Source organism: Notamacropus eugenii, chromosome 1 (assembly GCF_028372415.1).
Source record: "Notamacropus eugenii isolate mMacEug1 chromosome 1, mMacEug1.pri_v2, whole genome shotgun sequence".
Lineage (NCBI taxonomy): Eukaryota > Metazoa > Chordata > Mammalia > Diprotodontia > Macropodidae > Notamacropus > Notamacropus eugenii.
Window position 1 is genome coordinate 323,333,720 of NC_092872.1, and position 24,384 is coordinate 323,358,103.

The following is a 24,384-nucleotide window of genomic DNA, read 5'->3' on the forward strand; positions in this document are numbered from 1 at the left end:
ACTAATCTATGCTTTTGTATTCTGATTCTTTCCCCACTGCCTTCAAATATGCCTGCATCTTTCTCATCCTTTAAAAAAAAACATTCACTAGTTCCTACCATCTCCTCAAACAGTCATCCACTAATTCTCTTCACCCTTATTTAGCCAAAGACTTGTTGCCACTTGCTGCTTCTACTTCCTCTTTTCTCACTCTCAGCCTTATTACACAAATGAAACTCCCTTTCCCAAAGTTACCAACTGTAGACTACTACTATTACTAGGGGAGTCCACATGAAAAGTGCCATCTCACACAGGGATGGCCTTAACAAATTTTATTGCTTCTCACAAAGGAAGGAAGAAAACGGTTGCTAGTACTCCATGCCAGCAATGAACAACAAACATGGATGTGTAGCCTGAAGACTCAGAGAACGTCAGGATTCAACCTTTAGAGAAAGAGTCAATGGGAGACTGCCCGTAGGGCCAATGTGGTATTCACAGCACCCATGACAGCTATGAATATCCTGGTGCAATTCCGAACTGTGAAATACAACAGACTCTACACATGGAAGACAGAATCAAAACATTTATTCAGACACCAGAAAGCCAAATACATCATAGTAACAAAAATCAATATATAATAGCAATTCAGAGGACAACACCATCCCTAAGCCTTCTCCCTGATAGTCTCCCCACAAATCAGCTTCATTAAATAAATCACAAACATTATCCCTTAAACAAAATCACACACTCTTTCACTCATGCTAGCCAGTCACCTGCTTGCCTGCATCCTTCCTAGCTCTGATTAATGCATATAAAAGATGCACCAATTTAAATTATTATTACACTGCCTTGTTATTTAATGAACCAGCTAAATTAAGGATTTTTAATTACATGATAGAAGAGAGAAATGAGGAACTAGGAACTAGTCATTTCTACCTTCACAACATCTCTCATTTCTAATTACTTTTCTCCACTCACAAACAGGCCCTCATCACCCCGACCTAGATTATTTCAAGTTTCATAAATGGTCTCTCTTCCTCAAGTTTTTACCCCTGCAATCTCTTGACAGAGTGCTTTTCCTTAATCATACATATCTGATCATGTGACAAAATCTATTCAATCAATTCAAGTGGCTTCCTATTGCCTCTATGATAAAATATACCCTCTTCAGTTTTACTTTTAAAGTCCTATGCAGCCTAGCCCAAACTTATTTTCCAACCATATCTCAGGGAAGAGAACAAGCATTTATATTAGCTTATTAATATTATATTATTAAGCATTATACTAGCTTACAGTACCTGTTATGTACCAGGCATTATGCAAAGCAATTTTTCACATGCATGATCTCACCTGATTGCCACAACCTTGGGAGGAAGATGCTATTATTATATACTCATTTTTTTATAGTTGATGAAACTAGGGCAAACAAAGGTTAAGTGACTTGTCCAGGGTCATACATGTATAACTAGCTGTGAGACCAAATTTGAATTCAGAGCTCCCTGATCCAGTGCTCTATCAACTGCACCACCAGCTGCTTGGAGGTAGTTTTTAGACTCTGGACTCTAAATTCTGACCAAACTGGCCTTCTCTTTATTCCTCACAAATACCATTGCCTTTACCCTGGCTCATCCCTCATAACTGGAATAAGCTCTCTCCTTACTTTCTTCTCATAGAATTGCTCTCTTTCTTTAGGATTTTCTTCACGAAGCCTTTTCTGGCATCCCCATCTGATATCCTTCTTCCCAAGCTCCCTTTTATTTAACTACAGTACATATATTTGTATTAACTTTATGCTATATATTTTATGTGCAGTTTTGTCTCCTCCATGAAATATTAGCTCCTCACAAGTGAGGATTGTTTATCACGTCTCCCCACAGCCCAGCTGCGGGACTAGACACAAATGGGGGACTAGACACAAATCAGGCACTAGGTAAATACTTGAATAAGGGATTATTCTTGGCTTCTATCAATCAGTTGTTCTTACAAAATATTTGGGTGACATATATGTTTTTTATAAATAAATTCTTATCTTCTCATTAAAAGTTTCTTTGCCTAGTTGGACATTGGAAAAAATTAATAAAAATTTATCATCCATAGTCTGCTAGTTTTACCAGAGTACCAGTGATTTAACATGTGAAAGGAAAGAAAGACATATTCAGTTCTCTTTAATACTGGTGAGACTTGTATTTACCTATGGTTTCTTCTCTATTTCCATGCTTGTTTCCTGAACTTCGTCCACTTCTGAGAATTTTTCATCATTTCCTAATGTCTGTTGAAGTTCACGGATAGTACTAAGAAAAACATGGAACTACTTTCCCCTTAGTTCCAGCTTATCTTCAACATTTTCTTTTATATGAGACAGATGTAATTCTTTCCCCAAAGCATCTAGTTCCTTTAATGTTTCATGCCTGTCTGGATGGTGCTGTGTGACTTTTGCCAAAACGTCATACTCCTGGGGATTTTTCCATATTCGTTTTGCTTGAAGGATCTGTTGTTTGCACTCAGTAATTTTTTCATGTGCTCCAGTTATACTACTTTTTTTGTCTTTGTAAATTTTTTCATAGTTTTCCATTTCTCTGAGATTCGTGTCATATACAAGTAGGATTTTTCCTATTGAAAATTCACATTGAGACAATGTATTCAACATGCGTTGGTACTGGCTATAACCTTCTTCCTGAGATCCAGCATTGCACCACTTAATGAATCTCCGCACTAACAGGTTGATTCTCAGATCATCACCGGCACCAAGCACCATCAATTAAGAGATGCTTTCTTATAACTTCGTGGGCTGTCACCAACCCCATGACACCCTCGGTGGTGGCAGACATCACCCTCATCAAGAGACCCTGGGTCAAACTCTCACAATGCAGCCGGGCAAACAGTCATGAAGGCCTAGGGGCGGGACCTGCCGCCAGAGCCATAGCAGTGTCCCACCGGCCTGCTCCCATAAATTCCAAATCAAATGAAATTTTTTGGAAGATTTTTATTTTTTATATAATTAATGTTTATATTTTTAGTTTTCAATATTTACTTCCAGAAGATTTTGAGTTTTAGATCTTCTTCCCCTCTCTCTCCTCTCCCCTCCCCAAGATGGCATGCCATCAGATATAAGCTCTTCTTACACATTCATACTAAACAAAAATTTCACATTAGTCAGGATGTGATGAATAACTAGAACTAATGTGAGGAACCATGAGAAAGAGAAAAACAAAATGAAACAACAAAAGAAAAGGAGAGCAAATAGTGTGCTTCCATCCTCATCCAGATTTCAAAGTTCTTTCCCTGGATATGGAAGGTATTTTCCATCATGAATGAGTCTTTGGGAGTTGTCTTAGGTTCTTGCACTGCTGAGAAGAGAAAAGTCTATCAAAGTGAGTCACCACACAATGTGACTTTTACTCTGTATAATGTTCTCCTGGTTCTGCTCATTTCACTCAGCATCAGGTCATATAAGTCATTCCAAGTTTTTCTGAAGTTGGCTTGCTCATCATTTCTTATAGAACAATAGTATATATTCCGTTACATTCATATACCACAACTTGTTCAGCCATTTCCCAATTAATGGACATCTTCTCAATTTGCAGTTCTTTGAAACTACAGAAGGAGATGCTTATAAATATTTTTGTACATGGGACTCTTTCTCCCATTTTTATGATCTCTTTGGTATACACACCTAGAAATGACATTGCTGGGTCAAAGTGTATGCCTAGTTTTATAATCCCTTGGATGGAGTTTCAAATTTCTCTCCAGAATGATTGGATTAGTTCACAACTCCACCAACAGTGCATTAGTGTACAATGTTTCCACGTCTTCTCCAAAGTTTGTCATTTTTCTGTTTTGTCATGTTAGACAATCTGATAGGTGTCATGTAGTACTTCAGAGTTGTTTTGATTTGGATTTCTCTAGTCAAGTGATTTAGAGCATTTTTTTATGTGACTATAGATAGCATTAATTTTTTCATCAGAAAACTGCCTGTTCATCTCCTTTGACCATTTATCAATTGGGGAATGACTTGTATTCTTATAAATTCAACACAGTTCTCTATATGTTTTAGAAATGAGGTCTTTATCAGAGACACTGTCTGTACAAATTGTTTCCCAGCTGTCTGCTTCCCTTCTAATCTTGGTTGCATTGTCTTTGTTTGTGCAAAAACTTTTCAATTTAATGTAACCAAAATAATCCATGTTGCATTTCTAATGCTGTCTGTCTCTCATTTGGTCATAAATTCTTCCTTTCTCCATAGATCTGATGGATAAACTATTCCTTGCTCGATTAAGTTGCTTATAGTGTCAGCTGTCATATCTCAATTTCAGTTGACTTTATCTTGGTATAGAGTATAAGATGTTGGTCTATGCCTAGTTTCTGCCATACTGTTTCCCAGTTTTCCTGTAAGTTTTTGTTAAATACTGAGTTTTTATGCCAAAAGCTGAAGTCTTTATCAAATTTATTTTTATTTGTCAAATTTAGGTTGCTAAAGTCATTGACTACTGTGTGTTAAGTACCTAACCTATTCCACTGATTCATCACTCTATTTCTTAGCCAGTACCAAGTAGTTTTCTTGGTTGTGGTTTTATAATACAATTTCAGAACTGGTATGGCCAGACCACCTTCTCTTGCATTTCTATTCATTAATTCCTTTGATATTATCGATATTTTGTTCTTTCAGGTATTTTTCCTATTGCTTTTACTAGCTATATAAAATGTTATTGGTAGTTTGATTTGCATGACACTGAAAAAATAAATTAATTTAGGTCAAATTGTCATTTTTATTATATAAGTTTGGCCCACCCATGAGCAACTAATATTTTTCCAGCTTTTTAGATCTGACTTGATTTGTGTGGAAAGTGTTTTTAAATGTGTTCATATGAGCTTGGCTTGGCAGGTAGGCTTTCAAAATTTTTACAATTTATACAGTAATGTTAAATGGAACTTCTCTTTCTATCTCTTGATGTGGGCTTTGGTAGTAATACATTGAAATGGAGATGAGTTGTATGGGTTTATTTTATATCCTACAACTTTGCTAATTTTTTTATTATTTCAAGTAATATTTTATATTTCATCTGCATTTTATATATTGTCTGCAAAGAGTTATAGCTTTGTTTCTTCCTTGCCTATTCTAATTCTTACAACTTATTTTACTTCCCATAATGTTAAATCTAGTATTTCTAGTACAATATTGAATAACAGTGGTGATAATGGACATCTTCGTTTCACCCCTGATCTTATTGGGGCCTACTTTATCCCCGTTACATGTAATACTTAGTGATGATTTTAGATATATGTTACTTACCATTATAAGGATATGTTTTCTAGTGTTTTAATGGGAATGGATGTTGTATTTTGTCAAAAGCTTTTTCTGCATCTATTGAGATAATCCTATGATTACTCTTGTTCTTGTTGTTGATATGGTCAATTGTGCTGATAATTTTCCTAATATTGAACCAGCTCTGCATTTCTGGTATAAATCCTACCTGGTCATCGGGTCTTATCCTCAAAACAAGTTACCATAATCTCTTTGTTAACATTTTATTTAAAATTTTTGCATATATATATTCATTAGGGAACCTGGTTTTTAATTTTCTTTCTCTATTTTGGTTCTTCATGGTTTAGGTATCGGTACCATATTTGTATCATAAAAAAATAATGTGGTAGGACTCATTCTTCACCTATTTTCCCAAACATTTTATATAGTGTTGGAATTAATTGTTCTTTAAATGTTTGGTAGAATTCTCTTGCAAATCCATCTGGCTCTGGAGATTATTTTTTAGGCAGTTCATGGATGGTTTGTTCAATTTCTTCTTCTGAAATGGGGTTAAATATTTTACTTCCTCTTCCACTAATCTGGACAATTTATATTTTTGTAAATATCCATTTCACTTATGATTGTCAAATTTTTTGGCATACAGTTAGGCAAAATTTCCCTAGTTGTTGTCTTACTTTCCTCTTCATTGGCGGTGAATTCACCCTTTTCATTTTTGGTACTGGTATTTTGGCTTTATTCTTTCTTTTTAAAAAAATCAAACTAACCAAAGGTTGATTTTTCATAAAAGTTCGTAGTTTTATTTATTAGTTTTTTTGTTATTTCTATTTTATTAACCTCTTGTTTGGTATTCAGTTTTTCTAATTTGGTATTTAATTGAAGATTTTCAATTTGTTCTTTTTCTAGCTTTTTCAGTTGCATGCCCAATTCATTTATCTCCTCTTTCTCTATTTTATTCATGCAACCATTCAAAGATCTAAAAATTTCCTTAAGAGCTGTTTTTCTGCATCCCATAAGTTTTGGTATGTTGTCTTATGATTGTCATTCTCTTGCATGAAGTTATGGATGCTTTCCATCATTTCTTGTTTCACACACTCACTCATTAGTACTAGTTTATTCAGTTTGCAATTTGTTGTTAGTCTGTCTTTCCATGGCCCTTTATTACTTGTGATTTTTATTGTCATCTGAAAACAATGCATTTAATATTTCTGCCTTTCTGCATTGGGTTGTGAGGTTTTGATGCCCAGATACATGGTATTTTTTCATCTACCTGCCATGTATCCACAAGAAAAAGGTATATTCCTTTCTATCCCGAGTCAGTTTTCTCCAGAGGTCAACCATATCTAACTTTTCTAAAATTCTATTCATCTCTTCAACTTCTTTTGTGTTTATTTTGTGGTTAGATTTATGAACTTCAGAGAGGGTCAGGTTGAGGACCCCCACTAGTATAGTTTTGCCATCTATTTCTTCCTGTAACTCCCTTAACTTCTCTAAGAATTTGGATGCTATATCACTTGGTGTATACATGGTTAGTAATTATATCACATCATTGTCTATGGTACCTTTTAGCAAGGTATAGTTTCTCTCCTCATCTCTTTTAATTAGATTTTTTTGCTTTTGTCTTTTCTGAGATCAAGATTGGTACTCTTATTTTGTTTTGCTTTTTAATTCAGCTGAAGCATAATATATTTGACACCAGCCTTTTACTTTTACTCTGTATGTATCCCTCTGCCTTAAATGTGTTTCTTGTAAACAACATATTGTAGGATTATGGTTTTGCATCCACTTTGCTATTCACTTCCATTTTATGGGAAAATTCATTCCATTCACATCATAATTATGCTTACTATCTATATTTACCTCCATCCTACATCCACCCCTTATGCTTTTCTCTCTGTTTTCTCCCTTTCCCGTCTCACTAGAGTTTTGCTTTTGACCACTGCCTCCCTCAGTTTGCTCTCACTTCTATCAGTCCCCTCCCTTTTCTTTCTTTTTTCCCTTACCACTTCTTCCCTCCTTTCTATCCATCCCATCCCTTTTCTTTCCCTTTTCTCTTACTACTTCCTACTGATAAGTTAGGTTTGATTATGTTATTCCCTCTTTCAACAAAATCTGATGAGAGTAAGGTTCAAACAATGCTCAGCTCTCTCCTTTCTTTCCCTCTTCTATAATAGGTTTTTGTGCCCTTTCATGTGACATAATTCATGTGAAAGCTCCTGCTTTTCTCTTCTCTCACTACAATGCCTTTTCACCAATTCGATTTTTTTAATCATTTCATCAAATTCAACTGATGACCCATGCCTTTTGTCTGTGTAAGAGCTCCGTAAGAGAAATTTGCTTCTTAATCTGCTATCTTGGCTCCTAGAAGTCCGTGAGTCTCCTCTTGAAGATTGCTTTTAAAAACAGTTTGGAGGGGGCGAAGTCAAGATGGCAGAGTAGAAAGACACACATACACTAGCTCCAAACCCACTGTCCATAAAATATATGTAAAAAAAGAACTCCCAACAAATTCTGAAACAGCAGAAGCCACAGAACAGCAGAGCAGACAAGATTTCTGTTCCAGAGAGACTGAAAACCTCTTGCAAAAGGTCCTTCGCACTGCAGACCCGGAGCAGAGCCCAGCCCTGCCATGGCCGCGGGGTACCGAGAGGAGCAGATCTCAGCAGGCTTCAGGAACAGGAATCTCCAGCGGCCACGCGGGAACCTACACAGACAGGTGACAAGGGTCGGTGAGAGGGTCTCTTTGGTGGGCTGAGAGGGGAGTGGGGTGCCCCCATAACTCAGGCCCCCTCAGGAGGCAGCAGCAGAGGCAGGAGCAAACAGGGGGCTCCCCAAGCAGGCAGGAGCCTGGATTCATTGTTGAAGGCATCTGCATAAACCTCCTGAGAGAACTGAGCCCTGAGTGGCTGCCCTGGCCCCACCTGAGCACCTGAACTTGATCTCACACTGAATAGCAGCCCTGCCCCCGCCCAAAGCCCTGAGGCTGGGAAGAAGCATTTGAATCTCAGACCCCAAGCACTGGCTGGGAGGATTTGGAGGCAAAGTGGGTGTGAAGAGAATACTCAGAAGTCAAGTCACTGGCTGGGAAAATGCCCAGAAAAGGGAAAACAATACGAACATAGAAGGTTGCTTTCTTGGTGAACAGGTATTTCCTCCCTTCCTTTCTGATGAGGAAGAAAAATGCTTACCTTCAGGGAAAGACACAGAAGTCAAGGATTCTGTATCTCAGCCCACCCAATAGACTCAGGCCATGGAAGAGCTCAAAAAGGATTTTGCAAATCAAGTTAGAGAGGTAGAGGAAAAACTGGGAAGAGAAATGAAAAACATGAAAACAAAGAATGAAAAACAACTAAACACTCTGCTAAAGGAGACCCAAAAAAATGCTGAAGAAAATAACACCTAGAAAAATAGGCTAACTCAATTGGCAAAAGAGGTTCAAAAAGCCAATGAGGAGAAGAATGCTTTCAAAAGCAGAAGTAGCCAAATGGAAAAGGAGGTTCAAAAGCTCACTGAAGAAAATAGTTCTTTCAAAATTAGAATGGAACAGATGAAGGCTAATGACTTTAGGAGAAACCAAAAAATCACAAAACAAAACCAAAAGAATGAAAAAATGGAAGATAATGTGAAATATCTCATTGGAAAAACAACTGACCTGGAAAATAGATCCAGGAGAGACAATTTAAAAATTATGGGCCTACCTGAAAGCCATGATCAAAAAAAGAGCCCAGACATCATCTTTCATGAAATGATCAAGGAAAACTGCCCTGAGATTCTATAACCAGAGGGCAAATTAGTATTCAAGGAATCCACACCGCCTGAAAGAGATCCAAAAAGAGAAACTCCTAGGAACATTGTGGTCAAATTCCAGAGTTCCCAGGTCAAGGAGAAAATATTGCAAGCAGCTAGAAAGAAACAAATCAAGTATTGTGGAAATACAACCAGGGTAACACAAGATCTAGCAGCTTCTACATTAAGGGATCAAAGGGTGTGGAATAGGATATTCCAGAAGTAAAAGGAACTAGGACTAAAACCAAGAATCACCTACCCAGCAAAACTGAGTATAATACTTCAGGGGAAAAATTGGTCTTTCAATGAAATAGAGGACTTTCAAGCATTCTTGATGAAAAGACCAGAGCTGAAAAGAAAATTTGACTTTCAAACACAAGAAGGAAGAGAAGCATGAAAAAGTAAACAGCAAAGAGGAATCATAAGGGACTTATAAAAGTTGGATTGTTTACATTCCTACATAGAAAGACAATATTTGTAACTCTTGAAACTATTCAGTATCTGGGTACTAGGTGGGATTACACACACACACACACACACACACACACACACACACACACACACATAGAGACACGGTGCACAGAGTGAATTAAAGAGGATGGGATCATATGTTAAAAAAATGAAATCAAGCAGTGAGAGAGAAATATATTGGGAGGAGAAAGGGAGAAATGGAATGGGGCAAATTATCTCTCATAAAAGAGGCAAGCAAAAGACTTATTAGTGGAGGGATAAAGAGGGGAGATGAGAGAAAAACATGAAGTTTACTCTCATCACATTCCAGTAAAGGAAGAAATAAAATGCACACTCATTTTGGTATGAAAACCTATCTTACAATACAGGAAAGTGGAGGGAAAGGGGAAAAGCAGGGTGGGGGGGATGGTGGAAGGGAGGGCATGGGGAGGAGGGAGCAATTTGAGGTCGACACTCATGGGGAGGGACAGGTTCAAAAGAGAGAATAGAAGTAATGGGGGGCAGGATAGGATGGAGGGAAATATAGTTAGTCTTATACAACACAACTATTATGGAAGTCATTTGCAAAACTACACAGATTTGGCCTATATTGAATTACTTGCCTTCCAAAAGGAAGGGGTGGGGAGGGAGGGAGGAAAAGAAGTTGGAACTCCAAGTTTTAGGAACAACTGTGGAGTACTGTTCTTGCCACTAGGAAATAAGAAATACAGGTAAAGGGGTATAGAAAGTTATTTGGCCCTACAGGACAAAAGAGAAGATGGGGACAAGGGCAGAGAGGGATGATAGAAGAGAGAGCAGATTGGTGATAGGGGCAATTGGAATACTCGGTGTTTTGGGGTGGGGGGAGGGGACAAAAGGGGAGAAAATTTGGAACCCAATATTTTGTGAAAATGAATGTTAAAAGTTAAAGAAAGAAAGAAAGAGAGAGAGAGAGAGAGAGAGAGAGAGAGAGAGAGAGAGAGAGAGAGAGAGAGAGGGAGGGAGGGAGAGAGAGGAAGAAAGAAAGAAAGAAAGAAAGAAAGAAAGAAAGAAAGAAAGAAAGAAAGAAAGAAAGAAAGAAAGAAAGAAAGAAAGAGAGAGAGAGAGAGAGAGAGAGAGAAAGAAAGAAAGAAAGAAAGAAAGAAAGAAAGAAAGAAAGAAAGAAAGAAAGAAAGAAAGAAAGAAAGGTAGAAAGAAAGAAGAAGAAGAAATAACAGAAGGGGTGGTTAAAAAGGAGGGAAGAAGTAGTAAGGAAAAAGGAACGAAAAGGAGCAGCTGATAAAAGCAAGGGAAGATTGAGAGAGGCTGTGGGCAAAAGTAAAACTCTTTAGAGGAGTGGAAAGGAGAAGGAAGAAATAAAAGCAGGAATCAGGGGAGAGAAATAGAATGGAGACATAGTAATCATAACTTTGAATGGAAATTGGATGAACTCTCCCATAAAGATATCAGAACACATTAAAAACCGCAATCCTACAATATATTACTTACAAGAAACACATCTGAAACAGAGGAATACACACAGGATAAAGATAAAAGACTGGAGTGTAATATATTATGCTTCAGGTAAAGTAAAAAATAAAAAGCAGGGGAAGCAATCCTAACCTCAGACAAAGAAAAAGCAAAAAAATGATCTAATCAAAAGAGATAAGGAAAGAAACTATGTCCTGCTGAAAAGCACTATACACACTGAAGTAATATCATTACTAAACACGTGCACCAAGTGGCATAGCATTCAGTTTTGTAGAGGAGAAATTAAGGGAGTTACAGGAAGAAGTAGATAGAAAAGCTATACTACTGGGGAACCTCAACCTCTTCCTCTCTGAACGTGATGACTCTAGCCACAAAATAAACAAGAAAGAATATAAGGAAGTGAACAGAATTCTGGAAAAGGTAGATATGGTTGAACTCTTGAGAAAAGTGAATGGAGATAGAAAGGAACATACCTTTTTCTCACCAGTACACGGCACATACAAAAAAATTTACCAGTTACTAGGGCATAAAAACCTCACAATCCATTGCAGAAAGACAGAAATACTCGGTGAATCCTTTTCAGACCATGATGCACTAGAACTTCCATGTAATAAAGGGATAAACTAAAAATCAATGGTAAACTAAATAATCTAATATTAAGAAGGAGTGGATCAAAAAACAAATCAAAGAAACAACCAGTAACTTCATTCAAGAGAACGATGAGAAAATTTACCAAACTTATGGGATGCAGTGAATCCAGTTCTAAGGGGAAGTTTCATATCTCTGAATGCTCACATGAATAAAATGAGAAAGAGGAGATCAATGAATTGAGCATGCAAATGAAAAAGCTAGAAAAAGGGAAAATTAAAAATCCCCAATTAAATACCAAATAAGAAATGCTGAAAATAAAAGGAGAGATTAATTAAATTGAAACTAAGAAAACTATTGAATAAATAAAATTAAAATAGGGTTTTATGAAAAAATAAAATTGATAAATCTGAGGTCAATTTGATTGAAAAAATAGAAGAAAACCAAAATACATTATCAAAAATAAAACATGTGTATTTGCCAACAATGAAGAGGAAATCAAAACAATAATTAGAAATTATTTTGCATAACTTTATGCCCACAAATTTGAGAATCTTAGTGAAATGGATGAATATTTACAAAAATATAAATTGCACATATTCACAGAAGAGGAAATAAAATCCTTATGCAACACCACCTCAGAAAATAAAATTGAATGAACCATCCATGAACTCCCTAAGAAAAAATTATCCAGGGCCAGATGGATTTACAAATCAATACTGTCAAACATTTCAAGAAGAGTTGATTCCTATACTATATAAACTCTTTGGCAAAATTGGCTAAGAAAGAGTCCTATAAAATTCTTTTTATGATACAAATCTGGTGCTGACACTAAACTAGGGAGAGCCAAAACAGAGAAAGAAAATTGTAGGCCAATTTCCCTGATGAATGTAGATACAAAAAATTTTAATAAGATATTAGGTTACAGCAACTTATCATGAGAATAATACATTATGATCAGGGAGGATTTATACCAGAAATGCATGATTACCTCAATATTAGGGAAACTATCAGCATAATTGATTATATCAACAACAAAACTAACAGAAACTATATGACTATCTCAAGCTTTTGACCAACTACAACACTCATTCCTATTGAAAACACTGAAGAGCATGGGAATAGATGGAGGCTTCCTTAAAATAGAATGTTAGTTATTGTTCTTTGTTCATAAAGAGGACCAAAATGACATCACCGTGATTAAATGAAATTTCAGCTTGTCCCACTGTGGCTGATAAGACCAATACAAGCTCAGAATGCTCTACCACAGGTTGGGCACAGAGAGTGTGTGTGAGTATTTGGGGTGAATATCCCAAATTTGCGCATCCTGTGTTTACTTTGTGCTGTCTCAATTCTGCTTTGCTCAAAGAGCACAGCACCCTTTCTGATGTGGGCATGCCATGCTGAGCAGTCCTGTTCCAGTGTCTCCCATGTTGCTCAGTCAAATCCAAAGTTCTTGAGAGAGACCTTAAGAGTGTCCTTGTATCTCTTCTGACCACCATGTAATCACCTCCCCTATGCAAGTTCTCCATAAAATAATCTTTTTGGCAAGCATATATTTGCATTCAAACAACGTGGCCAGCACATCGGAGTTGCACTCTCCGAAGCATAATTTGAATATTTGGCAGTTCACCTCGAGCAAGGACTTCAGTGTCTGGTACCTTATCCTGGCAGGTGATCCTCAGCACCTTCCTAAGATTGTTCAAATGGAAGCAATTCAGTTTCCTGGCATGGCCCTGGTAGAATGTCCATGTTTCACAAGCATATAACACAACAGCTTTATAGACATTCAGTTTGGTATTCAGTCTAATATTCTTCCCTCCCAAATTTTTCTTCAGGATTTCCCAAACACTGAGCTAGCTCTGGCAATGCGTGCATCAACCTCATTGTCAATGTGTACATCCCTGGAAGTACAATACCAAGGTAAGTGAACTTATCCACAGCATTCAAAACTTCTCCATTTGTTGTAGCTGATGGTTCCACGTATGGATGGTATGGTGATGGCTGATGGAGCAACTATGTTTTCTTGATGTTAATTATTAAGTCAAAATTAGCACAGGTGGCAGAAAATTGATCCATACTTGGTTGCATCTCCGCTTCAGAGGCTGCATTGGGTGTGCAATCATCTGCAAACAGAAAAGCATGCACCAACACTTCCTCCACTTTGGTCTTGGCTTCTAGTCTTTTCAAATTCAAGAACTTACCACCAGTATGGTAGTTGACCTTGATGCCATGTTCATCCTCACTGAAAGCATTTGTCAACATGGCTGAAAACATCATGCTAAAAAGCATGGGTGCAAGTACACAGCCCTGTTTTACTCCATTGGAGACAGTGAAGACATGAGAGTATAGTCCATTATCCAGAACTCGGGAAAACATGCCATCATGAAACTGACCTACAATATTGATGAACTTCTCCAGGCAACCAAATTTTGATAAAATTTTCCATAAGCCCTCATGACTAACAGTATCAAAGGCCTTGGTCAGATCTACAAATGTGTACAGACTTCTGTTCTACTCCTGGCATTTCTCCTGGAGTTGTCGGGCAGTAAACACCATATTGACTGTTCCTTGACCCTTTCTGAAGCCACACTGGCTCTCACGTATATATGATCATCTTACAGGTGAAGGATCAGCTTATGAAAGAGGACTCTAGCAAGAATTTTTTCAGCAACGATCAAGAGATAGGCCCCTACCCCCGTGATTGTCGCAGGAAATGATAGCTTTAGAAATAAGAGAAGAAAAAGAAATTAAAGGAATTAGAATAAGTAAAGAAGAAACTAAATCATCACTCTTTGCAGACGATGTGATGATATATTTAGAGAATTCTAGAAAAACAAGTAAAAAACTACCTGAAATAATAAACATAAATCATCTGCCTATATATATATGTATATGTATATATATGTATGTATGTATGTATGTATGTAGGTATGTAGGTATGTATTCTATGTATATAGATAGATGGATAGATATAGATATATAGTGAAACCTAACAGGAAGAGATAGAAAGAGAAATTCCATTTAAAGTTACTCAAAAGACTACAACATATTTGGGAGTCTATCTGCCAAAATTAATCCAGGAATTATATGAACACAAAATGCTTTTCACAAAACTAAAATCAGATCTAAATAATAGGGAAAATGTCAATCGTTTGTGGGTAGGCCAACCTAATATAATGCAAATGACAATTCTACCTAAATAATTTACTTTAGTGCAATACCACTCAAACTACCAAAAAAAATATTTTACAGAGCTAGAAAAAAATATCAAAAGTCAGCTGGAAGAACAAAGGTCCATAATATCAAGGGAATTCATAAAAAGAAACACTAGGGATGGTGGCCTGACCATAACAGATCTTAAAATGTATTATAAAGTATCAATTAACAAAACCACTTGGTTCTGGCTAAGAAATAGAGGGGTAGGTCAGTGGAATATGTTAGGTATACAAGACACAGTAGTCAATGTCTACAGCAGTCTACTGTTTGATAAACCCAAGGACCCAAAGTTCTGGAATAAGAATTCACTGTTTGGCAACAACTGCTGTGAAAGCTAGAAAATTGTGTACTGAAAATTGGGCGTAGACCAAAGACTGACACTGTATACCAGAATAAAGTTCAAGCGAGTGTATGATACAAGTATAAAGGCTGATACTATAAACAAACTAGGGGAGCAAGGAATAGTTTATTTGTCAGAATTATGGAGAGTGTAATAATTTATGAGCAAACAAAGGAAAGAAAATATTAAAAAATGCAAAATGGATAACTTTGATTACATTAAATTGAAAAATTCTTGCACAAACCCAATGCAATCAAGATTAGGAGGGAAGTAGAAAACTTGGAAAGAATTCTGACAACTAGTGTCTATGATAAAGGCCTCATTTCTAAAATATATAGAGAACCGAGTCAAATTTACAAAAATACAAGTCATTCCCCAATTGATAAATGGTCAAAGGTTATGAAGAGGCAGTTTTCAGGGGAAGAAATTAAAGCTATCATATGAAAAAAAAAATGTTCTAAATCATTATTGATTAGAAGGATGCAAATCAAAGCAACTCTGAGGTGCCACATCACACCTATCAGATTGGCTAACATGAAAAAACAGGAAAAAGATGAATGTTGAAGAAGATGTGGGAGAGTTGGAACACTAATTCATTGTTGGTGAAGCTGTGAGTTGATCCAACTATTCTGAAGAGGAATTTGGAACTATGCCCAAAGGGCTATAAAAATGTGCGTACCCCACTTATCCAGCAATATTGCTTCTAGGGCTGTATCCCAAAAAGGTTACATGTACAAAAATATTTACGGTAGCTCTTTTTGTGGTGGCCAAGAACTGGAAATCGAGGGGATGTCCATCAATTGGGGAATGGCTGAACAAGTTGTGGTAAATTAATGTAATTGAATGTTATTGTGCTATAGGAAATGATAAACAGGTGGACTTCAAAAAAACCTGGAAAGATTTATATGAAATGAAACTGAGTGAAGTGAGTAGAACCAGGAGAACATAGTAACAACCACAATGTGCAACAATTGTTTCTTGTAGACAGCCCCTCATAGCAATGCAAGGACCTAAAACATTTCCAAAGGACTCATGATGCAAAATGCCATCTTCATCCAGAGAAAGAACTAGGGAGTCAGAACACAGAATGAAGCAGACTATTTTCTCCTTTGTTATATTTTGTTTTGCTTTGTTTCTCATGGTTTCTTCCATTGGTTTTAATTCTTCTGCACAACGTGACTAATGTGAAGATATGTTTCATAGGAATATATATAAAGAATTATGTGTTTGCATCCTGTCTTATGGAGGGAAGTCGTAGGGAAGGAAAGAAAATTTTGAACTTATGGAAGTGATTTTTGAAAACTAAATAGAAATAAATTAATAAATTTGGGAAGAAAGATTGAAAAAATAAATAAGAATTGGGCAAGTGGAAGTTAATGATTCTATGAGAAATCAAGAATAAGTCAAACAGAAACAAAAGAATAAAAAAAGAGGAAAAAATATAAAATATCTCATTTGTAGAAGAATTGACCTGGAAAGTAGATCTGGAACAGACAATTCAAAAAGTGTTGGTCCATCTGAAAACTATGAAGAAAAAAAGAGTTTGGATAACATCTTTCACAAAAGCATCAAGAAAAACTGCCCTGAGGTCCAAGATCCAGAAGGTAAAATAGTGATCAAAATAATCCACCAAACACCTCCTGAAAGAGATCCCAAATTGAAAATTCTGTGAAATACTGTAGTTCAGTTCCATAATAACCTTGTCAGAAAGAAAATACTGTAAGCAACCAGAAAGAAACAATTTAAATATCATGGAATCATAGTCAGGATTATACAGGATCTGGTAGCTTCTACCTTGAAAGATTGGAGGGCATGGAATATGATGTTCTGTAGGACCAGGGAGCTTTAATTATAACCAATGATCAATTACCCAGCAAATTGACCATAATCTTTCTGGGGAACAAAAGGACTTCCAAAAATTCCTGATGAAAAGACTCAAGCTCAACAGAAAATTTGATCTTCAAATAGAAGACTCAAAATAGGCATAAAAAGGTAAACAGGAAAGAAAAAAACAGCATGTTATTAATAAGGGCAAGCTGTTTCCATTCCTACAAGGGAAAATATCACCTGTGACTCTCAAGAATTGTCTTGCTATTATGCCATATAAAGGGGAATACATAGACAGAGGGTGGGTATAAATTGACTTTGATGTGAGGATAAAAGTATCTAATTAAGTGGTGAAAAGTAATTGTACAGGGAGAGGAGGAAAGGAGGAGGCAGAGATACCTGAGTGGTCTGCCATTGCCTTCTCAGATAATTATAGCTATAAGGAATCTGAGGCTAACTGGATTTATGACCCTGGGCTAGTAATTATCCAGGGCTACATTTGAATTCGGTCTTCTTGATTCTGGGTCTTGCACTCAATCCACTATGTAACCTGGCTGTCGTATATCTTGATACAAGACTTCTATTGGGTAAATTTTCTGTAGATTTTTCCTCAGTTAATTAAGTCCTTTGTAATTCCAGCCATGCTCATTTTGTTGGTGGAAAAACTTTTCAATAGCATGTAATCAAAGGTGTTCATTTAATCTTTCATGAACATTTCTACTCTTGTACAGTAAAGTACTCTCTCCATCTGTAGCTATAAAAATTATCTTTTACTCACTAATTTCCTTGTGATAAAATTTTTACATGTAGCTTACGTATTCATTTGAAGTTTGAAGTTCTCAATATTTAGCAAAAGTCTTCATAAAAAGTTACAAAGCAGATTCACAGAAATTGGATTTAGAAAAACAGCTCAAAACTCTTCAGTTTTAAAGCTCTTTTGATTAGAATCAGTCCGAATTTCCCAGAGGTTTCCCATTAGTCTTATGTCAATGAATATAGAGAAACTAAGAGAACCACAAACCATAGGTTATGTTTCCAAAGGAATGGCGACCCCAGATTTAAAGTACTCTATGGTCTGCACCTCCTAATACAATAGCTCACTTCTGTGTTTACTTTTAATAGTCATACAGGCTTCAAAAAATTTATATCAAGTGAATAAAAAGAAAAAATAAACATTCACAATATAAAAAAGATAAACAAAGAAACTACATTATGCTGAAAGGGAATTAAAAATTAACAAACCAATAATAATATTAAACTTATATGCTCCAAAGTCTTAGCATCTGAATTCATGAAGTAAAAAGTAACTGAATTAAAAGAAGCCATAGACAATAATACAATAGAGGCAGGAGACTTTAATGACCCTCTCTCTGTTTTGAAAAAAGTCTAAAAGAAAGATAAGCAAAAGAGAAAATAAAAAATTGAACAAACTATTGGAAAAAGCAGAACGAGAGAATCTTCTAAATGGCATCTTTTAAAAGGGACATCTAAAAAGTACATGCCATTTCCCAGCACTGCCAGGAACTTTTATAAGTTTATTAAAACATAAAGATTTTTTCAAATGAATGTAAAAATGGAGAAAATGGAGAAAAAGTAAGCACATCCTTTAGAAATCACAATACAAAAAATAGAAATCAATTAACAGAACACAAACAAACAAGAGATAAACGTAGATTTCAAAATGAAATTACAAGTAATGAGTAGGTAAAAGAATAAATCATGGATTCAATCACTATTTTTTTCATTTTTTTGTGCATGAATTGGATTTATTCTTGTGATTTTTAAAATTTTGAACTTAAATACACAATGAGAAAAGGAAAAAAAATTTCCAGGTACACAGCAAACCATAAGAGAGGATTCAATATAAAGTAATAAATTTCCATTTCAAGAAAATCTAGGTAGTAAATACTCCACATTGTTTTTGAAGCTGCCCAGCTTTTGTTTGTTTCCTTATTGCTTTTCTTTTGTTCTATGCTGTGCACATTTTACTTTATTTTTCTCTCCCTTCCCCTTCCAAAGAAGGCTAAAATTAAGCAGGAAGACAGAGATACATATACATTTATATGTATATACACATATATATCCACATATGCATGCACAGATATCTATAAACATAGACATATACACATATACACTCATGCACGTATATGCAACACCATACTATGCTTATTTCTCTCCTATCATCTCTTTCTCTGAAGGAGGATGGAATCTTCTTTCATAAGGCCATGTCTTTCCATGTTTTTCTAAATCAACCAGCTCATCATTTCCTACACAACAGCAATATTACTTTCTGAATTCAAACAGCATCTTCCTTCATAAGATTTCTGAGGTTAAATTGGGTATTTAAAGTAATCAAAATCATTTGGTTGCTCAGAGTTGTGCTTAAAACTACTGCTGCTACTGTATATAATGTTCTCTTGGTTTTGCTCATTTCATTCTTCTTTACTTCATGGAGGTCTCTCTATTCTTTTCCAAAATCATTGAGCTCTTCATTTCTTATAGCAGAGTAACATTCTATCATGAATATATACCACAATTTGTTTAGCCATTCCCCAATCATTGGGCACTCCCAGAATTTCCGGTTCTTTCCCACAACAACGAGAATCGCTATAAATATGTTAGAACATGTAGATTCTTTTCCATTTTCCCTAATTCTTTTGGGAAACAAACCTATTAGTGTTATGTTTGGGTCAAAGGGTATAAGTAGTTTAATAACTCTTTGAGCATAATTTCAGATCTCTGAAAAATGACTGGATCAGCTCACAAATCCACCAACAATGAATTAAAGTCCCAATTTTCCACATCTCCTCCAACATTTGTCACTTTACTCTTCTATCATTCTAGCAAATCTAATAGGTGTAATATATCTCAAGGATGCTTTAATTTGCATTTCTTGTATCATTTAATGATTTGGAGCATTTTAGAAGACTACAAATTTATTTAAGAGAATTACTGATTCATATTCTTTGACCATCTATTAACTGGGGAATAACTCACATTCTTATATATTTGACAAAATTCTTTATATATTTGAAATTTGAGATCTTTACCTGAGGAACTATCTATAAATTCCAAACCCCCAGTTTTCTGCCTTCCTTCTGATCTTGGCTATCTTGCTTGTTTTATTTTTACAAAAACTTTTTAATTTAATGTAATCAAAATTATCCATTTTATATCTCACAGCACTCTGTATTTTTTTGTTCGTCCATAAATTGTTCACCTATCCATAAGTCTGACAGACAATATGTTCCCTCTTCTTCAAATTTTCTTGTAACTTCTCCCTTTGTATCTAGATCAATGTTGGTTACTGGAATATAAATTCTTCCCTATCCATTAATAGGCCTATGTTACCACATATGCTCCTTTTTTCCCTTGGAACATGGGCTATGTTCCCAGGCCTAAAGGTAAACAGGTACTTCAGTCATGGATGTCTTGCTGTTTTGAACTCTAGCCCAGTTCACAGCTGTGAAATATTCTATGCTGAGTCACATAGGCTTTCACACCTTTTGGCACTGGGCAAAATAAGGACTGACTCTTGTTGGTTGTTATGCCTTCTGGCTCTGAGCCTATTAGTTGAAAACTATAGTGGGAGACTGGTATTTTAATTTGGGGCTGAATCATGGGAAGAATATTTCTTTGTGATTTTGCAGATGAGACTCTGTGTAGCCATTGTTAAGGGTCCCCTCCAGCTTTGTGAACTCAGATTTTGGGGCTCCCTGGTCTGGTGATTATGTATCCATTACTATATTTAGACAATTGGAGTCCTGTCTATTCAATTCTTTCTTGAATACTCACTTCTCCCTATTTATATATCTTTCTCTTTGTTTAATTAAATAAGATTACTAACCCCTTTGAAGCTGTTTTTCCTTTAGAAAAGCAGATCAAGAACCTGTGCTAGCCCTCCTGTGTGCTGATGTTATTGGTCTTACACCCCCACAATAGCTGCTAGTAGCACTCCTGTTACTATCATGTATCCATTTTTACCTTATCTTGGTAAACGACATAAGATGTTGGTCTATGCCCAATTTCTGGCAGACTGCTTTCCAGCTTTACCAACAATTTTTTACCAAATAATGAATTCTTATTCCAAAAATGTAGGTCATTACACTTGCCAAAGACTGAGTAACTGTATTTGTTTGCTGTTGTAGATCATATGTCTACTCTGTTCTACTGATCTACCTTTCTATTTCTTAGCCAATACTAGAGAGACTTGAAAATTATGCCTTTTAACATAGTTTATGATCTAATACTGCTAGACCTCCTTTCTTTTACATTTTTTCCTATTAATTCCTTTGACATTCTTGACTTTTGTTCTTCTAAATGAATTTTTTATTATTTTTTCTAGCTTTCCAAAATATTTTTGTGATATTAATGGGATGGCGTTGAATACATAGAATATATAGAATAATTTTGAGCAACTCTCTTTGTTGTGACCAAGAACTGGAAATGAAGGGGATGCTTATCAATAGGGGAATGGTTGAACAAATTGTGGCATATGCTTGTAATGAGTGTAATGGAATATTATTGTTCTATAAGAAATGATGAACAGGAAGACTTCAGAGAGGCCTGGAAAGACTTATACAAACTGATGCTGAGGGAAAGGAGTAGAACTAGGAGAACTTTATACATAAGCAACAACCACAGTATTCGAGGAATTTTTCTGATAGACTTAGTCCTTCATAGCAATGAAAGGACCTAAAAAATTCCCAGTGGATTTTTGAGAAAAAACACTTTCAAAATCCAGAGAAAGAACTATGAAATTGGATCACAGAATGAAGCAGACCATTTTTTCTTATTTGTGTTATGTTTTCTTTTGTTTTATTTTTTCTTCCATTCATTTTAATTCTTCTATTCAACATGACTAAGGTGAAATTGTATTTAACAGGAATGTATGTTTAAAACCTATATAAGATTGCATGTCCTCTTGGGGAGGGAGTGGGAGTGAGGTGAGGAAGAAGGAGGAGAGAGGGGAAAATCTAAGATATATGGAAGTCATTGTAGAACATGGAAAATAAATAAAATAATTATAAAAAAGAAAAATTTTGGTAAAAATTGTCATTTTCATTATATTGGCCCTGTTTATCTATGAACAATTAATATTTCTCCATTTATTTAAATCCAGTTTTATTTGTGGATACTTTCTTATGGTTTTGTTCATATAGATCCTGGGTTTGCTTTGGTTGGTGCATTTCCAGACATTTTATACTGTTGAAAGTTATTTTAAATGACATGTCTCTAGCTATCTCTTCCTACAGGATTTAGTTGGTAATGTATAGGAATGTTCATGATTTATGTGGATTTACTTTCTATCCTACTGCTTTGCTTAAATTATTATTTCAAATAACTTTATAGTTGATTTTCCAAGTATATCAACATATCATCTGCAAAAAGATAATCTTATTACCTCACTCCCTACTCTGAGTTCCTCTATTTCTTTTTCTGCTCTTATTGCTATTGCTAGGGTTTCCAATACAACACTGAATAATATTGGTGACAGTGGGCATCTTTGTTTCCCACCTGATCTTACTGGGAAGGCTTTTAGCTTATCCCCATTATAAATTATGCTTGCTAATGGTTTTAGGTAAATGCTTCTTATCAATTTAAGAAAAAGTCCATTTGTGCCTACACTTTCCAGTGTTTTAATAGAAATGAGTATTGTACTTTATTATTTGATTTTAAATGCTTTTTCTGTATCTATGGATGTTATCAAATGATTTTGTAACTTTTGTTACTGATACAATCAATTCTGTTACTAGTTTTCCTTGTGTTAAACTTAACAGCAAAATCCCAAATAATGAATAGGCCAAAGAATAAATCATATGCACAACTAATTTTCAAAGAACATCATTATCATTAAATAAAATACTCAGAATTCATGGATACAGTTAAAGCAGTAGTTAGGAGAAAAATTGTTCTCCTGAGAAAATTAAGATTGATCCGGCATCGTTTTCTTTCTGACCCTATTTACACGATTGATTTTGTCCTGTAATTGCTCTTGTCCTGTTAAAGTCATAACCCTTTCTGTCAAAACTTGGATCAGAGAGTCAGCTGACCTGTGATTGGTTAAATTAAAAGTCTAGCTGTCCTGTCTCAAGGAATTTAACAGACCTTGGGAAATGTGTGTGAGGGAGTCAGACCTAAAAACTTTACTCCACCAAGCCATTCTTCAGGGATGTCTGGTTTGCTTTCCAAAATTCTGGGATGCAATCTTGCCCCTAGACTCAAACAATGAATGCTTCTTGGCCTCATGAGAGAAGGAAGGGAGGAGGATCCTTCCTAGCTCCCATTACCACTTCCTACCAATTATGTTGTATGCTGAGCCTGAGGTTTGTAATCAATCACGTTGTCCCCAATTCGATGATGTCATCTACTCTGTTCTGCTCTTTACTCAATACTTTCCAAAACCTGTAAAAGAGGAGCTGTTTATCTTCTCAGAGTCTTTGGCATAAATGAAAGCAAGCCACTGACCCATTCATTGACAGGCAGTAGGCCCCTGCTAATAAATGCTACCTGACTCTGAGAATTGCTTCATCTAATCCTTTTGTTAAATTCCAATCACTACATCTCTAAAAATGCGTATTAACAAAATAAAGGGGAAAAGAAGATTAGTGAAATAAATGTTCATTTTTCAAATAAGAAAGGAAAGAAATAAGAAAACAAAATAAGTACAAAAGAGATTATATTAAAAATTAGAAGAGAAATAGAGACTGTCATGATTATTAACCAAAATAAAAGGTGTTTTTTTGAAAGACTAATAATAAATAAATAATAAATAAATACTACTAATAAAAACCAACTTGATTAAAAAGAAGAGGGAAAAATGTGAAATCAACGAAATAACATTTAAATAAGATTTTAAAAGAATTTGCACTGTGTAAAGTCAGCTACTTGTACGGAGTCATTCTGGGTGATTCCATTTTCAAAACTTTTTTCCTTAACTTAGAGTGCATGGAAGCATAAGATGACTGTGTGCATGCTCACTTATCCTACTTTGTCAGGATGATGTTTAGAAATGAGGATGAGCCACCCGAATTTTATTGCCTGAATAACATACTTTTAACTTTCTTTTTCTGAGTTTGTCTTATTAAACAGGAAGGTTCCCAAAGATTTTTTTTAACATGACAGCCTACTTCTTGTTGTTGTTGACTCTTCCTGACCCAATATGAAGTTGTCTTGGCAAAGATACTGGAATGGTTTGCCATTTATTTCTTCAGCAGATTAGACAAACAGAAATTAAGTGACTTACCCAGGGTCACATAGTGGGTATCTGAGGCCAGATTTGAAATCAGGTCTTTCTGACTCCAGATCCAGCAATCTATTCATTGAACCATCTACCTTCCTCACAATCTACTATACAGAGTTAAATGCTAATAAATTCGGAACACAAAAAAAATGGAGGAACACATTGAAAAATATAAAATTCTCAAAATGCCAGAAGACCAAATATAAATCTTAATTCCATTTC

The 24,384-nt window shown here is 35.6% G+C and overlaps 1 protein-coding gene, 1 pseudogene and 1 gene segment (V, D, J or C); 2 read left to right on the forward strand and 1 right to left on the reverse strand.

The window, feature by feature from the left end:
* The window catches only part of LOC140517968 (immunoglobulin alpha-2 heavy chain-like), a gene marked incomplete at its 5' end in the record, with an annotated part of 937,512 nt that overhangs the window by 655,606 nt on the left and 257,522 nt on the right, over positions 1-24,384 (forward strand). The window lies entirely within an intron of this gene.
* LOC140529449 (immunoglobulin heavy constant epsilon-like) overlaps positions 1-24,384 on the forward strand; it is a 321,603-nt gene that overhangs the window by 97,790 nt on the left and 199,429 nt on the right.
* LOC140525544 (THO complex subunit 7 homolog pseudogene) lies at positions 2,084-3,000 on the reverse strand (annotated as a pseudogene).